Raw genomic sequence first — 19,224 nt, forward strand, 5'->3', positions numbered from 1 at the left:
AAAAAAAAAAAAAAAAAAAAAACCCCAGTGACATTTTCCGCAGATACTATTTTCTGGCATACGTGCACGGGGAAATCATCTTTACGGCAAATGTCACTTGCCACGGGTTTTTCATTGGACAGGAGTCTCATTTTCATGGAAAATTGAGGTTTCTGACTTTACTCTTATTTAAAGTCACTTGAGTGAAGTTCCCTGCTCACGAGGAGTGTGATCACTCTCTTGTGAGTCGTCTCGTCGCTGTAGGGTTGCGCTCGCGGCTTGTCTTTATACTCTTTAATGCTCTTTAAAAGTTGCTTTGGCTGCTGGAAATTTGCCGATTGGAATTTTCGCGCAAGCGCAGAGCGAGCGTTGCCCGAAGCAACGACGACGACGGCAACGACTGGGCCACCTACGTTAACGAGCGCGGACTTTGCTTTCGTTTTTTGTTCTCCATTAACCTTTCCTTCCAACACTACTCTTCTCCATTAAAACCAAGAACCTAGGGGAGGAATATCGCACTGACAGTGCTAAGTAATTAATTGTTACCTACCTCGACACTAATTGTGTAAGATACCATTTTCTTTTTGAGCTTTTTCGAATGATAGTTTTTGGTTTGGAATGTCGAACGAATATTTTCAAAAAGGAAAACGAGAGTCGTCCAGAAATTCCGGACTACAGTAAATTTCTAAAGTACCATTTTTTGAGCCGATACTGAATCAAAGCGTTGCACAGTAGATGTGTACATTTATATGAAAAGGGTTCTGGTAGCTGGTTCTAGTTCGGGGGATAGTCGTGTTTTTCTAACTCGGTAGTTTTCCGAATTTCAGAAATGCCCTCTTCATATGGAAGTACAAAGTTGTTTTTTTTTTTGTTTGAAAGTCCAAATGTCGGCTGAAATTTGTACAAAAGAGGAGGTTTGATAGAGAAAGATATACTTATGTACTGAACATGATGAACAGAAAAACAAGTTTAAAGATGTAAACTCTTAAGACTGTTTTCTGTGCTTCAGGCTTCCAGATTCTAGAATGAGAACTGGCAGTCCATTTGGTGGTTTTGAAACCGGGATCCACGATGAATATTTCCAGCCCCTTGCGACGTTGTCCAATCCTAAACTAATCCAGCTTAGCAGGAGGACTCTGGAGTTTCGGAAGTTGAAAATCGGCCGAAGCTCTTTTTCTGACTTATTTACATAGAAAGAGAATAATATTGTTCGATTTTTGGCTTCAAACCGGTCCCGGAGTCTCACCGCTGTTCCAATAAAGCTACTTCGGTTAAGTCCCACATTCTGTGTAAAATGCATTCTCACCTCCTCTACAAAAGAAAAAAAACTTGTTTAAGAGTCCAGTGCCGTTTACTACTCCTTCAGGACAAGTAATCGTGGTTCTACTTTTCTCGATTAACAGAATACCGTTCCTATTTTCCGAATCCCATTTTTCTCCGTATGGATTTGAAGCTTGTTATTATACACTTACAAGGCTTGGTTGGCAATAAACCTCGCATCGCAAGTAAGATTGAGTTGATTCAACAAAAGATTTTGTTCAACCTACTTTGTTGAGCATTTTTAGTTTATTCAACTAAATAAATGTGTTGAGCTGACTATATTATTTTTTGGAAAATGATTTGGTTAAAGTAACGAAATAATGTGGTTGATTCAACGGAATACTTTCATTAATTACACTAAACATACCGAAAAAGATGATGTCGGTCCATGGAAATGTTTCTCATTGTGAGTCGAGTTCGCTAATTAGTAAAAAAGTAGTGGTAGGAACAACTGGAAACTAATAATGTCAACTTTTAAAAAAACTGGAGTCTTAGACAGTATATTTCGAACATAAGTACAACCTTTAGTTCGCAGAGTTCAAACCGGTGTAGGCAAGCCAACCTTAAAATTCATAAGTGATAAAAGAACCCCACACGGATGTATGATTGAACGTATTAACACAAAAAATTTGATTGAAACAACCAAATATTTGATTGACCCTGTAGCAGTGTATTTTGTTTTTTGATATAACCGAACTCTTTTGAATCAACCACACTTTGTTCTGAGTGTATTTTCAAGATTGAATCACGGATATCAATCAAATTGGGCGGGATCAAACATGTCGTGACAAAATCGACATCCTTCAATATGTCTGCAGTTTTATGGTAGACATGATGGAAACTATAAAACACTAAAATGACATCAGTTGCATTTTAATATCGTCTATATAAAATCGAACGTTCGTCTACTCCTCCCCAATAAATCCAGAACGTGTTGACCGATTTTAATAATGGGCTTAGGCCGCAGCCGTAGGGCATTCATCACTGATGGTTTTGGGGTAGGTATATTAACACCCCCGCATGCAGGGGTGATAAATACACAGGAAAAGCTTAGAGACGATCGAGGGTTATATATTTATTTAGAAGAGGACAGAGATGGTTGGCGTGAAATACATGAGAAAGGATCACAAATTTAAAGGTTAGCCTATTTTCAATTTCATCTAGTACAGTTTATCGTGTGACGAGATTTTCTTGTGAACAATTTTACACGTGTACTATAAATTTGCCGAGTTTCATTATAATTGGTTTCCTTGATCCGCTAATCAATTAAATCTCTCCTCGACTCAGATACTCTACATTTTTTTGCATCAAATAGGCCAAAGGAAATCGCACTGTGCTTGTAGAAAAATCACTGCAGTGCCAATTAACACTTTGGTTGATAAATTCTGCACAGGAGGAGGCGGTCATCGTGTGTCTCCGTTTAGCCGGCATCATCCTTGTCAATCAGAGGTGCTTAGGTCAACTTTCTAATATCGACTTGTTTCTCTTTTGTGCCATTGGTATCTATCGGACAGTACAAATTTCTGCTCGCTGAAATGTATCAAGATATGTTGTATGATCACTCTGTGATTGGAAGTTTTCAAAAGTTATAATCTGTATATCTATATTAGTGAACACTGAGGCAGTCAATTGCTGGCTTATCATATCATTTTTCACTGTCCTTCCAGAATTTCTTGATAATTCAACTATTTCTCAATTGCAAACATGAAGTTGAATTGCTTTGATTCGAAATTTAATAACGTGCATAACTTGGATGTACTTGAATGGATGATTGACTGTTTAGTGTTTGTTATAAAGTACGCTGTTTAAAATTTGTTTTTGAACTTTATAATAAATATGTTTGAAGTTTGTTTCTGAGGCGTAAGGTAAAGTTACAATACATGATATCGCAGTTTTCAATAGCTGATAGTTGAGTGAAGCCTTTTGTCCTTAATCCCTTGGAAGCATCAAGTTTGACGTTGAAAGGAAACCTAATCTGCTCTCCACCATATTTTCTTCATGGAGTCCATTCTCTTATAATCGCTCTAAAAATCTGTTTTAGGCTTCGGGTGTAACAGTTCAGGATTTCTGCAGGTGAGGGAAAATTGAGAACCTAGAAATTAGGAAAGAAAAATAAAATTTTTAAAACTTGATAAAGTAAAAAAGTAATTATAGGAGACACTTGAATTAACTTATGAATTTATGAAATTTTTTTTTATCCTATTTTTTACGATAACCGGTATTTTTAGTTTCCTTTTATAAGAAAATGGTGTAGTCCCTATCGTCATATAATTCACATATATATTAAACCACAATTTGCACAGAATAATTCAGATAGAATATAAAATCTCGATATAACTTATAAGTGAATGAGTACATTTTTAAATTGAAATTAATGAGCAAAGTGGAAGCTGAAACGAGTATAATTTGATATTCTCGTGTTTTAATTTTAATGCATACTGTACGAGAAAATTAATATACTACGTGAGTGGAAAAAACTTCAAATACATGTTCATTAAAATTCATCTCGAAATTAATTCAAATTTCTGTAACAGTGTGCAATATAGGACAAGAGGCAACTAATTCATTAGCGAATATATGTAGCTGCCATTGAATTGGTTGTCATTAAAGTAAGAAATTTAAATTCAGATTTATGGCTTGAACACAAAATATCCTTAAATCTTTGTGTAACAAAACTGGATAAATTTTAAATCCTCCCAACAGTCGACAACTAACTCATAGCGTAGTTGTGAACTGAATCTGAAGTGTTTTTATCGAATCAAATTTTGATCAAATTCCTCTTTCATGAGAATATAAAAACTTGAAGATTTTTCTATTAAATTGAGAAACTGTAATGTGTAGGTGAAAAACACTGAGTTTGTATTACATGAAACTTTCAAGATTGTACTTAAGTAACCTAATCTCGTTCTATCCTTCAAGGTTGCAGGTAAAAAGAATTCAATTTGAATCACAATTCTGGAGCTATCTTAATTGCTTTCCCAAGAAATTCCAGAGGGTTTTCATTTTTTAGTCTTTTTCCGCATGAAATGATTCAATAAAATTAGTATTCAAGCCGAATAAAGAAATGAAATCAGGAAATTTGTTCTGTACATTTACATGGGGGTTCAGGAGAAAAAAATGCTCGCACACCGATTTGAGAATTTATAGCGAAATTCTACTCTGATTCTACGTAGATTTAATGTAAAGTTTGTCGTAATTATTATTGCCTGCATAATTAATTCATCGGTATAACGAGATAAGATTACTTAGGTGAAGTTGTGAAAGTACCATATCTAGCAAATTAACTTTTTTTTTCACTTAACGTTGAGTTTTACGAAGTAATCTGCTGATTTCAAAGTTTCCCACAAATTCTGAACTGCCAGTATATTTTAAAATAATTAATTAATATGATCGAGTTATCTAAATTTCTCAAGATACTAAAATGAATAGTTGTGTACGTTAAATGCAATTTTTCAGTGCGCATTTTGGCAGGCACTTCGCAGCTTTGAGTTGTGCCAACAGCGCCAAAGAACAAAATTTATTGAGTTTTCTCCTTTTATTTCTTGTGAAACATTGATGGTAAATGTGATGACTTTAAATTGTTTTTGCGAATTTACTAGGCAAGCTTAAAACTTTGAATGAGAAAATGATAGTGTATTGTCATTTTGCTCAATCTTTACAACTTATTTGAAATCAAAAGATCAAATTGTGAAACGCTTGTTGAAGCTAAAGAAAAAGCGAATTGAAGGTGAAAATTGCAAACACAAAAAATAACATTCTAGAAATGGTAACTGCAAACTGAGCCACACATATTTTGTAATTTAAGATTATTATTCTGGGAATGTATATTTGCTGTAAAACGAACGGTAAAAGTTTGGTAAAATTACCTTTTTAACAGTGTATGTTGAACACATAAACTTCGCAGCGAAATATGTACAATAAACTGTATACATTACCGCTTATATAAAGCATCGCACGAACGCTTTAGTGTAGAGGTTTAAATTGTCTTTATGTTCTAACTAGCAAAAGTTTCGTTCCTTATGAGTTGCTCGAGAGACAGCATTATTTTGCAGATTTTGCTCTAAATAACTCCAGGTGGAATAATTTGAATCCTGCAGAGAAAAATGAATTTTACAATGGTCTATTTTTAACTTAATTGTCATTGTGGTTAAAACATTTTAAAATGGAATATTGGGTAGCATGAGAATCTGCGTTGATTTGTTCATGTCCACTGATTTTGCCGAGCTTCGGCATGTATCGGAATTGGTCGGACGACGATATACAGCAAACCGAGAATGAATATTTCCCGTTTCGATTTCTGTAATGCGTAGCCAGATTCCTTGCAAGTTCATATTCACAAGATCAAATTCTGAAATGTGCTTTCAACGCTATAGTATTTATGACGGTATCGGAAACGAGCACAGAATAAAGTAAGGATAAAATTTGTTGCAGGAAATTGTTTAGAGGTATAAAGTTTTATTCAGACATCTTCGCGTTTTTTAAAACAGATGTGTTGTCATGGTAAAACAAAAGAAAGTTTAACCGATATTTGGCTAAAGTTTATCCTGTAAAGTTAAGTTTTCTTGTAGCGAATATTTCATCGGAAATCGATGTAAAGTTTATCTTCTGTTTTTTCTGTAAGATGATGTTCACCGTTAGTCATATTTAAGTTATTTTTGAACAATCTAGTAAGAATACTCATTACCCAGTCCGTATATGTTGGAATACATCTCATCCTTCAAATATTTGTTCATTGCGTATTCCAGTTTTTTATTTTTATTTTATTTTTGACAGGCGGTTAACGCCTAATGGATTTTTGATTCGGGTAGGAGGAGTGAAACTGCTCGAGTGCGAGGGAATTTGTGTTTTTCACGCATTGTGCGACAATCACCCTCTCGATCCGATGAAACGCTCGAACAAGCTCAATTTTTCTTCCAACTGTATAACGCCCGATGGAAATCTACGGTCTTTTCTCTCGGATCGTTTAGTTGCATTCGTGATATTATTTTGAAGCTTTAAAGTTTGCTGTCCTTGCTGGGCCTAGCTTGGCTCGAATTTTCCCATAGTCTCTTTTAGAGGTTTCTCTGACACCAGCAGTTTTTTTTGGTTAAATGGTGTTTGGAATGCAAAATAAAAATCCGGGCAGTACCCTTCCGGTACGAGAATGTCGACTCTGCGGGTAGCGCAAAATGGCTGCCAGCAGGAGCGAGCGATCGACCGTGTTGTGCCTGCCTGCTTACTTGCCTGCCAGCTTGTACGGATTGCAAATTGCAAGAGGGATCGACGAGGATGGAGAATTGCCAGAAAGAAAGAAAGAGAGAGAGAGAGAGAGACTTTATCGTTTTCTCTCCTCTTTTCTCGCTTACTCGTCTCACTCTTCCGGCAGTCATTTACAACACATTTTGTCCCACTCGCTCATAATGCGTTTGTCTCTCATTCTTCAAGGTATCACGCGATATGCTTGCGAATTTTTGAAGAACTTTCAACACTTGGGTATCATCATCATCGGTTAAACACAAAGTCTTGTTTTGAGAAGTTTAAAGTCCAAAAATGTGGTTAAGTCATGATTTAAATACTTTAAAAACTGAGGAAATGGATGATTGTCTCGTATACTCTAGGCACAATAGATATGGAATTAAGTATTCATAGGTATCATCTTTGCTGCAACGGTATTCATTTGAGATGAAAATTGTTATAAATATTATCAAATAAAAGACACGGTTACATTATTGAGTTATTTAGTGCGATGGAGGCAAAGTTCACCGAAATTAAGATGCAGACAAAGTTAACTGTATAGTACTAAATTTGCCTTTTATTTCATCGAGAAAGTCACTTCTTATCAGTGGGATTTCCTAATCGTATTAAAACACATGTTTCTACATTTTTTTAATTAGCTTTAAATTAATACATTACAATTTTATGGGATGATTCTCACAGAAAAAACTGTTTTGTTGTTAAAAAAATATATATACTTTTATTAGTCCAGTAAAATGTTTTGTTGGCTTCATACAATTTTTTTTTTTTTCTTAGAAATACAGATATTGAAGCAGAAGAAAATTCATTATATATCGGACAATAGGATTATGGGACAGATTTTGTAACTTTTATTTTATTTAGAAAAAATTGTGTGCAAGTTCCGCTGCTAAATAGTTTTTTTTTATCCATAGAAAGTATTTATCATTTATTGATGAATAAGTCTGGAAAATTGTGGAGGCATTAAAAATATTTATACCAGACGATATCAAAAAATCTTAAATGTATATTATTTTACAATGCAATTTTAGCTATAATTTACTCAATTATGTAATTGATTAAATTTGAGCTTTTTATCACTCATTTCATCACTTTTTAAAGATGAGAAGTCGCTATAGTCACTTGTTTCAATGAAAATATCACATTCGTAATCTTTGAATTTTTTTAAATTCGCCCTAAATTTGTTCGATTTCGCTTGAAATCTCTTGAATTAAATGGATCTTTTTTGGATTTTCAATTTTTTAATTCATCCTGAAGACTTATAAGTTTAGCTAAAATTATTATGAAATTTTATCAAAATTCTATTCACTCCCATTTATCTGAATTCAATGGATTTTTTTTATTAAAAAAAGTTTGTTACATTCATTTAAATTATTTTTAATTCACCCTGATATTTTTGAAATTCATATAAATTCCGTCGAATTTTCATGAATTCCCTTGAATTCTTCTAAATTCACTCTAGTATCTAGTTTCATTGAAATTATTGAAATATTTTGGATTTTTTTTGCAATTGATTTTAATTAATTTGGAATCCATCCTAAATTCTTATTGAATTAGCCTGAATTTTTTGGAGTTGACTTTAATTCTTTTAAATTCCCTCAATTCAGTGGGTTTTTAAAAAATTTTCTTTTAATTCACTCTGAAGTGTGTTTAACTATCCTTGAATTATCAAGAATTTCATTCTTTTTAATTCCCCTGAATTTGAATATTTTTGAATTGATTTTAATTCACTTGAATTTGAAAAAAATTCACATTGCATTTTTATAACTGGTAAAATTCTTCTTTAAAATAAAATTCGATAAAATTAGTTTATTTCTTGAGTTTTGTTTTAATTCACTCAATTTTTGTTAAATTTTTCCTGAATTTTGTTCACTCCAATTTTTTTCAGTTCAATGTAAATTATTCTCAATTTCATCAGTCTCCGGTATTACCTTAAATTCTTTTAAGTACACTCCCCTTTCACTGAAATCAATGGTTTTTTTTCAATTAATTTCAACTTTATTTAGTTTTACTTGAATTATTTAGAAATTACTCTGAATTCTTATGAATTTGTCCTAAATTCATTATTTGCAATATTAATGCAAATTATTAATTTTTTGTCAATACCAGTCACAAAATAAATTTTAAAGTAGTATAGGAATCTAAACAATTTTTTTTTGTTACAAAATCTTGGGCTTATTCCCTAATAAAGAAGAAATTCATTTTTGGAGTAAAAGAATTTTTAGCCTTCAATTTGGTATTGTTAAAAAATCCAAATCTGTAAGAAAAGCGGACTCTTAACAAGTTTCTTTTAAATAAAAGAAAATTGATGTCAGTATTTTGTTGATGAAAGAAATGTAGGGGGTAGCGTTTAATTATTCCAGTTTACAGAAATTAAACATAACTTCTATTTTTTAATTTTCGAACATAAATAATAGAGCATGATATTTGCTTCTGTTTAAACATAAATTGCATAGTTTTGTAGTTTAAAAAGTTCGATTAAGCGAATAATTCAGAAAACCTAACCTAGAAGCAGCTGTACTAACGTGAAAATTTCTTTCATTCAGAGTCAATTTTGGAAAAAAATAATATCCGTACATTCCACTTTAATTAGAAATAACAATTCATCTCATGCAATTTATATTATCACTTTATTTTTAAATATTTGACAAGATTTGAAAGCATCAAGGAATTTTGAGTTATTACGCACTCTGTCTTACCGACTGTAATAAATATGTTTATTAATTTTACAACATGATGGTATATTATATTTAATTTATGATATATGCAAATGAGTTTACTCACATGTACATCAAAATTGCGATCATATTTTTCTAACAATGTTGGATTGTCATGCTGATAGTGTAACAAATTGTCGCCCACGCATGTGATATTAACTTATCTAAATCTTTGTTTGTCAAATTTAAATAATTGTTAGAATAGAAAATGTTGTCGAAACACTGGTGAAAACAATATCTCAAGGCCCAAGGAGCTTCTGTAAAAAATTCGAATTAGGCTTGGAATTCATTACAATTCAAAACTTACCTTCTTCAAATGTTGGTAAAAGTTAGTTAGGCTGATTCCATTTCCAATAATGCAATTAGGTCTACATCAGGTTGTCAGAATATTTGGTCAAAATTATGTAGTTTTTTTTTTCTCCAAATATACATATTCGGTTTTATTTTCTTTCATGTGATGATAAATGTTGAGCTCTGTCGAATGATCAGAGAAAAATATCAAAAAAATTTTAATTGAGAAAATGGCGGCGGCTTTTCTAAAAATTTTGATAATGAATTTTCTTGAAAAGGCCACCTTTAAAATTGTTTCCTTTTTTCGTGGATTGCTGATAATCTGTACCACAAATTCTCCAAGTTTGTCTTTTGTTTAACAATTTCTTCCTATTAAAAAAAAAAAAACATTTTTCGAAAAAAAATTTAGTGTCCTGTATGAAAAAAGTGAAATACGCTTTTTTAAAGGAAATTCATTTCTAAACATCTTTTTTCCTTGAAATTTACTCCTTTCTACAGTGGTTTTTGAAAAAATGAACAATTTTGAGTTTTTTTTTCGAAATATGTTTTTTCAACAGGAAGAAATTGTTTAACCAAAGCCAAACTTGCAAAAAGATTAAAAAAAAAAAAGAGTTTTTAAAGGTGGCCTTTTCGAGAATATCCATTTTCAAAATTTTACGAAAAACCGCCACCATTTTCTCAATTTTGAACCTTTTTTTTGGGATCATTCGATCGAGCTCAAAATTTATCATCACATGAAAGAAAATCCAAAGGAATATGTATATTTGGTAATATTTGGTATGTTAGTTTGTTAAATAAATATATTTCTGAATTGTAGCAGGCAATTTCGGAAATGAATTTAATTGTGATTTGGTATTTTGATTTATGAAAAGGGAATTTACAAAAATAATCCGTGTTCCTAATCAGATTTTGTTATTAATTATAATTATAATTTTTATTTTTGGTTCACTTTAGAACAGAAAATTTTGATGAGAATTTCAATTTTGATTGAGAAGAAGAAAATTGAATAAAAATCCCTGTTCCAAATCAGAGTTCATAACAATTTAAACTGATTTCTTCCGAATTTTATAAAAATAGTAAAGAGTTATAATTTAGACATCTGTTACAAATTTATTTGTTCCAAAACAGAAATGTCAGTCATCACATAGTGTCACCTATTTTCAATTTTGTCCCCTTTTTCTCCTATTTTGGGGTTTCTCATCTTTTTTTTACCTTTTTTTCAGTTGAAAAAGTACAATTTTATTGAAAACTTTAACTTGCACACTCAATACAGTTTTTATTATACTTTCTTAATCGATGAATCTTGAACCAAATGATCGAATTTTCAAACAAAAAAGATTAAACTTCAAACAGGAAGAGTTGCATTTTCAAACATAATCTTAAATTTTTCATTTGAAAAGATGAATATTTTACAAGCCAGTTTAATTTTGAAGCAAGGAAGACGAATTTTTAACTCAAAAATATGACTTCCAACAAATGAAAATTTTTATACCAAAATAATTGATTTTCTATCCAAAAATACAAGTGTTTAAATAAATCAGTTGAAATTTTGATAAAAAAGATTACTTTTTAAGAAAACAGTTGAATTTAGATTAATTATAAAATAAAAATAATTAGTTTTCAATGAAAAAGGATCAATTTTTAACCAAAGACGATGACTTTTAAAGAAAACAGTTAAATTTTCAAACAAATAGTCGAATTTTTAGTAAAAAGGTGATATATATATATATATTTTTTTTTTTAACAAATAGTTGAATTTTTCACCCAAAAAGACGATTTTTCAAGTAAAAGAGAATTTTCAATCCAAAAAGGATGAATTTTCGACAAAAAATATGACTTTTGAACAAAAGAGTTAAATTCAGATTAATTTTGAAAAAGAAATATAATACTTTTTTTGTTTTTGATAAAAAGAACTAACTTTCAATCAAAATAGATTTTTTGAACCAAGAGGTTAATTTTAAACAAAAAAATGTGACTTTTTAAGAACCTAGTTCAATTTTCAATATAATAAATAAACTTTCAACCAATTTGTAGAATTTTAAACTAAACGCCAAAAATATAATAGTAGACTTTTCAAACAAAATTTTTTAAACCCTCAAATATAAATGATGAATTTTTAACAACAAAAAACAGAATTTTTTACCAAAAGATAAATTTTTAACAAAAAAAAGATGAATTTTCTACAAAAGTATAAATTTTCGACCAAAAACGATGACTTTCAAAAAAGGCGTTGAATTTTCAAAAAAGTATGTTTTTCAAGTAAAAAAGATTATTTATTAAACAAGAATACAATAATAGACTCTCCAAATAAAAAGAATTTATTTTTAAGCAAAAAAGATGAATGTTCAACCAAAAATGTCGATTTTCAATAAAAAAAATGAATTTTCTACCAAACAATATAATTTTTTGTCCGAAAAACGATTACTTTTTAACCAGATACTTTAATTTTCAATAAATTAGTTAAATCTTTAACTAAATGGTAGAATTTTTAACCAAAAAAATGATTAATTAAAAATTACATTCCTTGGTTAAAAGTTGAACGAATTTTTTTTAATTTCATTTTTTTTCGTTGAAGATTGATAATTTTAGTTGAAAGTTCGTTTTTTTTTTTTGGTTAAAAAATTTAATTAAAAATTATTTTTGTTGTGAAAAAGTTTTTTAAAACTGCAAATTCAAATATTTTGTTGCAAAAGTCAAGTGATTAATTTTAAATTAACTTTTTTGTTGTTATTTCATGTTCTTGTTTTTAATATAAAATTTTTTTATAGAGAATTAGGGTTTTTGGCTTAAAAATTCAATAAATTGGTATAAAATTAAACTGTTTTGTAGAAAATTCGTTTTTGTTTTGATTCAAAATTCATTCTCAATGAAAATTTACCTACTCCATTTTTGGTTAAAAATTCGACTTTTTTGGTTAAAAATTCAACATTTTGGTTGAAATTTTTTTTTTTTTATGTTGAAAATTCGTCTTTTTTTGGCGGACAATCAAATTTTTTTGGTCAAAATCAAGTCATGTGGAAAATATATACTTTTTGGTCAAATCTAACTGTTTTTTATTTTTAATAAAAATGTTGTTATGGAAATATCTACTATAACATTTTTTGATAAACTTTAATTGTTTTTGTTGAAAATTCAACAATGTGCTTAACATTATTTTTATTCTTGACTGAAAAATTTTTCTTGGCAGACAATTGATTTTTTGATAGAAATTTCATCTCTTTTTTTTAGAAATGCAATTGCTTAGTTCAAGGTTTATCTATTTTAGTTTAGTATTAAACTATTTTGTTGAAAATTAAAAAATTTGGTATAAAATTAAACTTTATTGTAGAAAATTCGTTTCTATTGTTATTGTTTTAAGGTTTAATAATGCAGACTATTTATCTTTTTTGCTTGAAAATTCAATCATTTGGTAACGGATTCAACTATGTGGTAAACAATTAAATGGTTTTGTATAAGAATAGTTTTTTTTAAAATTGAAAATTAGTTCTCAGTGGAAATGTAAATAGTCCATTTTTCAGGGTGGCCGTTTTAATCAAAGAAAAAACTGCTGGTCATCTCTCGGCTTAGAACAAATTACAACTTGTTTGTTTGTCTTATTTAAAATTTTTTTATCACCTATTTGTACTGTGATGACTGAAATGTAATTCTTATATCCAATAATTATCTGATGTACCAACTCTGAACTATAATTCTTTCAAATCTGAATTCTTTTATAATGTTATCGTTGGAAATCATTGACACCTTTCAAACCGAGCAGGAATTAAAAATTTTCCGTCGGGTAGATGCCCGGAATATGAATAAAAAAGAAATACATCTGCACTAAAAGAAAGTCATAATTGAATGCTAAACCATTGAAACAAGAGCTCTTTACTTTTATAAATGACATTAAATACATTGATCGCAGTTGAATACAATGTAAAGAATAGTGAATAGAACACTACACCCGCGGAGCAAGTGATGGCAGAAGCTGTTTGGCACGCGTTACATCAACGTGTTATAAATATAAGCGCTGTTGTTTTGCACTATAGGCGCATTACTATGCAATTCAGTGACTTTGTCCTGTCCGAAAGGCATTTACAAGGCATTTAAGAAGGGGTCCTTGGCATTTTTCCGTGTAGAATTTAGCGAAAAACTAGTTTTTTCATTCCATTAAATATCCGGCATCAAAAAGTATTTTTTTCCGTAAGTGTAGTTCATATGCCTCAAGTATTCCGTGTTTTATTCAGGCCACAAAACAAAAGAGAAATTGAAGATTTGGTGGGGCTATGCATCAATTAAATTTGATTTTAAAATTGGATCAAAGTCATATGCAACGCTTTTATACAGATTTGAGATTTTTTATTCAATCAGTAAATTTTGCATCATAATGAACTGATTCTTAAATGAACTGATTCTTAAGATCAATTGCCTGCTATGAATTTTCATGAGTATTAACTGTCGAGTGTCAATTGTTATGCCATTACCAAGTAATATCCGTCTGTGTGCAGATTGCAATTTTAAAACTGAGTTGTCGAACAAATTTCCTACATTTTTTTTTTCCTTTTGTTTTTTCCAAAAAATATTAAGTTTTAACGAATATTTTAACTACGTAAATCTAAAAAAAAAAATGCTTTTTGAAGATCAGAAAAATAATGAGAGCTGTATAGGATTTGTAGACTGTTAAAATTAATATTAAATTTAATATACCCATGTGTATTAAAAATAATATATTACGCATATGAATTAGATAATTCCATTTTTCACAAATTCAAAATAAGTTCAGCAGTAATTTTCGATTATAAATAATTAAAGATGATATCTTCTTCCTGTTAAACAGAAATAAAATTGGATTTTCAGTTAAAAAGTTCAATTGAGCAAATAAATAACAGACCTAACCTACAATTAACTGTGTTCGCCTTAAATTTGGACTATATAATTAATAATTGGATAAAATATAAAAAAAATAGAATAAAATAGAATAATTTATATAAGATATAAAATAATTTATAGAAACACTTTTAAAATTGAAAAAAATTAATTTGAGTTAAATATTCCTTTTTTTTTTAATGAACCTTTTCAACTGTAAAATGCACTGCTTTTTGAAAACTCCACAATTTTAGAGTCATTCCATTTCATTTGGTTCTGAACATTCGAATGATTAAAATATTTTCCAAAGCTATTTTTTCCATAATTATTGTTCCAAATACTGTTAAAAAAATTGATTTTAAGTTTCTGTTGGTAATATATCTTCTAAAATATAAATAATCAAACATTTTAGCACTGTTTATAGTTCACATCACTATCATTGAAAATTGTCTTTCATTTGAACGTTCAAAATTTCAAGCAGATTAAAATTCGTCTTTCTGGGTTAAAGTTTTATGATTTAGTTTACAAATTTGTTAAAAATTCTACAATTTTGATAGAAAATAATTCCTTTTCAGTGGAAGATTCAACTTTTTTGTTAAAAATTCGTCATAGTTAGTTCAAAAATTAAATTTTTTGTTAAAAATTCGTCAATTTTGTTGGAAAATAATTTCTTTTTGTGGAAAATTCAACTGTTTTGTTAAAAACTTGTCATTCTGTATTGAATTTTTATTATTTAGTTTACGAATTTAATTATTTTATTCAAATTTAACAATTGTGTGGTAAAATTATTACTTTTTGTGGAAAATAGAACTGCTTTGTTAAAAATTTAACTGTTTGGTTAAAAATTCATCTGTTTTGTAGAAAATTTTCTTGTTTGGCTTGAAAATTTAATAGATTAGTTTAATTATTTTTTCTCTCTTGGCTGAAGAATCTTTCTTGGTGAAAATTCAACTTTTTTTCGTTGAAAGTTCGTCTTTTGTGTAAAAAATTAATCTCTATAGTTGATAATTCATCAGTTTCCTTGAAAATGAATTTCTTTAACTGAAAATTCAACTGTTCCATTTTTAGTTGAAAATTGATCTTTTCTAATTAAAAATTCAACAATTTGGATCAAAATTTGTCTTTTTTAATTGAAAATTCAACTACTATTTCCTGGGAAATTCACGTATTTTGTCAAAAAGTTGATGTATTTTTGTAGAAAATTATGTTTTTCTTTGAAACTTAACCTTATTGTTTAAAAATTCCTCTTTTCGGTTAAAATCTCAAGTATTCCAGTTAAATATCTATTATTTTAGTTAAAAATTCATCGTTTAGGTTGGAAATAAAATTATTTGGTTATACGCTTAACTCTTCTGTTAAAAATTAATTTTTAGTTTGTTTGAAGATTCAGTTTTAATCAAAAATTCATTTGTTTGTTTGAAATATGAGCTGTTTAATTGAAAACTTGTTTTTTTAGATTCATCTTTTTTGATAGAAATTAATCTCCTTGGTTCAAAATTAATATTTTTGGTCAAAAATTCAATTATTCTAGTTAAAGATTCATAATTTTAGTTAAAAAATCATCTTTCTGTTTTAAAATTGAACTATTTCAGTTAAATATTTACAATTTTGTTTGAAAATTGAGAACTTTGTTGGAAAATGTTAGGATTTTTTTTAAGATAGTTTTTTTTGTTGAAAGTAATTTTTTTAACTGAAAATTTTACTTAGTTTTATTGAAAATTCCATAGTTGAAAACTCTTTATGTTTGGTTTAAAATTATTTTTTGTAACTAAAAATCCTACTATTCCTTTTTTGGTTGAAAATTATTATTATTTTAGCTCGAAAATCAATTATTTGGTTGAAAATTAGTCTTTTAATTAAAAATTAAAGTATTTGGTTCACATTCTAGTTGAAAATTTATCTTTTTGTTTCAAAATGTAACTATTCCAGTTGAAGATTCATAATTTTATTTGAAAATTAGTCACTTTGGTTAAAAATGGAACTATTCTGTTTAAAATTCTTTTTTTTTTGATTGATGAAAATTAATTTTTGTTACTGAAAGTTTTAATGAACGGACAGGGAAAAATGAAAAAAGGCCGCTCTCAATATCAACTTTTATATTTTTTGGTTGTTAAGGATTCATCATTTTAGTTGAAAACTTATCTGGTTTAAAATTTAAATATTTGGTTCAAAGTGAGTTTTTTTATTGTTTAAAATTAGTTTTTTGTAACTGAATTTATAACTTTAGTTAAAAATTACTATTTCGTTGTAATTGCTTTTAGTTGAAAATTAATTTTTTTAACGGAATGTTTAACTCTTCTATTTTTGGTTGAAAGGGAATCTGTTTTGGTTGAAAATTTAACTGTGTGCTTGAAAATTCCACGTTTTCTAAAACATTTTCTGTTTGCCCGAGGAAGTTGTAAATCTTCCAGAAGTGGAAGCTGGGACAAGGTTAATCTACAGAAAACATTGTTAGAAAAAAAATGAATTTCCACAGTCGTAGAGATTTATAAACCAATATGTCGGAAAATTTGAAGTTTTCTCTGACTAGAAAATTTAACATTTACTAAAAGATTACTTGTTTTATCAATATTATCTCGCCCAACACCAATCTCCGGTTTTCATTAAAAAGTATAATAACTGCCACTTGACAGATAAGAATATAATCAGAATTATATGCAACGGTTTGATATCCCGAAGATTACTGTATATGCTTAGTTTATGTGTTTAAAATATAGAGGCTTTAAGTATCCATTGCTCAATCCACACGGAAAAAATAAAAATAAAGTGTGCAACACGGCACAGATATGCACAATCTGATCTTTATGGACCTGGTTTTAGTAGATTTTACAAGAGCTTCGTTTTTTTAATCTACTGAGCTTCTTGTAAAACCTACAAAAAAATTATGGTCTTATTTCCACTGATCTGGTTATGTTGTGAATTTTGCGGATCCTTTTTTTACCTTCAGGGAACAAAACGAAGCATACACTCAGAGAAAAAGTCGTCTTGAAACAAAAGCATTGTCCTCTTGTCTTTTTTGTTTCGAACCACATAAAAATCTGTTTTACACAAACGGAGTTATTTGCCTGCAAGATTGCGTGAAGTTCATCACAAAAGAATGTTTGCTGCAATATGATTCTTTTTGAGGCAAATGAAAATCCTCTTAACCTTAACCTTAAATTTAAGAGGCAGAAACAGTAAGCCTAGCTTTGTCTGTGTACATGGTGTAACAAGGGAACAAAAAGAAGCACAAAATGGACGGTTTAGTACCACACTCGATGCCTGAATGGATTCTCACCTGCTCTCGGGAAAAAATGGCAGCTCTCATCGTTGCCATTATCGGTTTTCCTTGTCATACAAACTTGTTCGGTACATATAGAAAGTCTGTGCTTTTTTTTTTTTTCTGGTAGGTACGAGTTGCGAGCGCGACGCGACGCGACGCAAAGGCCACGATCTTAATTTATACTGGCTACAGTAAGGATGTCAATTTATTTGCTTTATACGCAGGCAGTAATTGGTCAGTGACAGCTGCTGTCTCGGTTGGCTACGATACTTACATTATTCATGCTGCGACCGCGATTTCTGACTCCCCCTTGTATTCGCACGTATAGAGGTATATATGCACCAACTTGGACCAGAGTCACTGGTTCATACCAATGTCGAATGATTGCGAGTGCGTGTAATTGTATTAATCTATTATGTCGCAGCCATCCTAATCAGTAATCACTGACACTCTCGAATTTATCCTCGCCTCGATAACACTCTCGCCTCGCGTTTCAGTGTTGTACATTTGTACAATCTGCAGTGTCCCACTGTCAGCATCAGCCAATATTATGCAGAGTACAGATATATCGGGTTATAGAATATAGATGATAAACTCTCCAATAAATCATCTATCTTAGTTACCTTTTTTGCATTCAATTGATTCAAATAGTTCATTCATCATCAGTGATATGGGTGTGTTTCTCCACATTTCTGTAATGTGGCATTGGTCGGTGTATGTTTAATTAATTCGCTTAATAGTCTAGTCATACCGAGCTAGCAGAAAAAGACTGTCCGTCCGTCTTGAAAGATAATTTAAGGAACGATTGGTTAGTTCGATTGGTCGATTCTTTTAGGCTTCAATTTCTATTCATTACACGAATGAACTTCCGCCACCTTTAACATTTGAACTCTTCCTGCTCGATGAATATGTATGTATTAATGGGTTCTTTGCCTATGCAAGTTTTATCAAATCTAAAGGCGTTTAATTGAAGCGATTTCACCTTGTCAGGAATAGTTTAGCAGTTAGCTGATGGTTTATTCAACTTTTTGTTTTAAAAATTTGTCTTCTTGGATAGAAATTTCGTCCTTTTTTTTTTTATTGAAATTTCAGCTTTTGGTTGAAACGTTAAAAGCCAATTAAAGGGCGGCATTACAGAAATAGATAACCAGCATTTTTGCGAAATAGGATTTATTACATGAAAATTTATTTTTAAAATCAAATACACTATGCGTTAAAAGTATTTTTTGTAAACTTTTTTTTTAATATATGTAGCAACAAAAAAAATTGTAATATTCCTTAACAATTTAGCCTAGTAGTACTTGATTTATTTCCTTCAGCATCGATATTCCTTGAAAAAGGCATGCTTTATTTTTTTATTTTTGTAAAAATTGCACTATTGGTTTTTAATCGCCACCTAAAGCCTTTTTTCAAAATGTGTGAAATTTTAAACTGAAAAAAAAGTACCATGCGAAGACTCAGTGTTTATCCAAAGTGTGTTTTTATTTTCGATTTACTTTTCGATTATCTTTAAAAGTTTATTTCGATTTTACAGAATGTTTTTTTCCCTTTCCTGAAAAATTCTAATTTTGTTTGTTA

General features: G+C 29.7%; 1 protein-coding gene and 1 long non-coding RNA gene across 5 annotated transcripts in view; one reads left to right on the top strand and one right to left on the bottom strand.

The window, feature by feature from the left end:
- LOC117172311 (zinc finger protein 608-like) overlaps positions 1-19,224 on the top strand; it is a 126,652-nt gene that overhangs the window by 44,627 nt on the left and 62,801 nt on the right. The gene's annotated exons all lie outside the window — the stretch shown is intronic.
- On the bottom strand, positions 2,376-17,832 carry LOC117172312. Of its 2 annotated transcripts, none has more exons than XR_004467007.1 (3): positions 17,662-17,832; positions 5,235-5,390; positions 2,376-3,391 (listed from the first exon to the last, which is right to left on the bottom strand). It is a non-coding gene; the product is annotated as an uncharacterized LOC117172312 (long non-coding RNA). The 2 variants fall into 2 exon arrangements; XR_004467008.1 differs by lacking the exon at positions 17,662-17,832 and adding an exon at positions 9,316-9,402.

This window comes from Belonocnema kinseyi, chromosome 5 (assembly GCF_010883055.1).
Source record: "Belonocnema kinseyi isolate 2016_QV_RU_SX_M_011 chromosome 5, B_treatae_v1, whole genome shotgun sequence".
NCBI lineage: Eukaryota > Metazoa > Arthropoda > Insecta > Hymenoptera > Cynipidae > Belonocnema > Belonocnema kinseyi.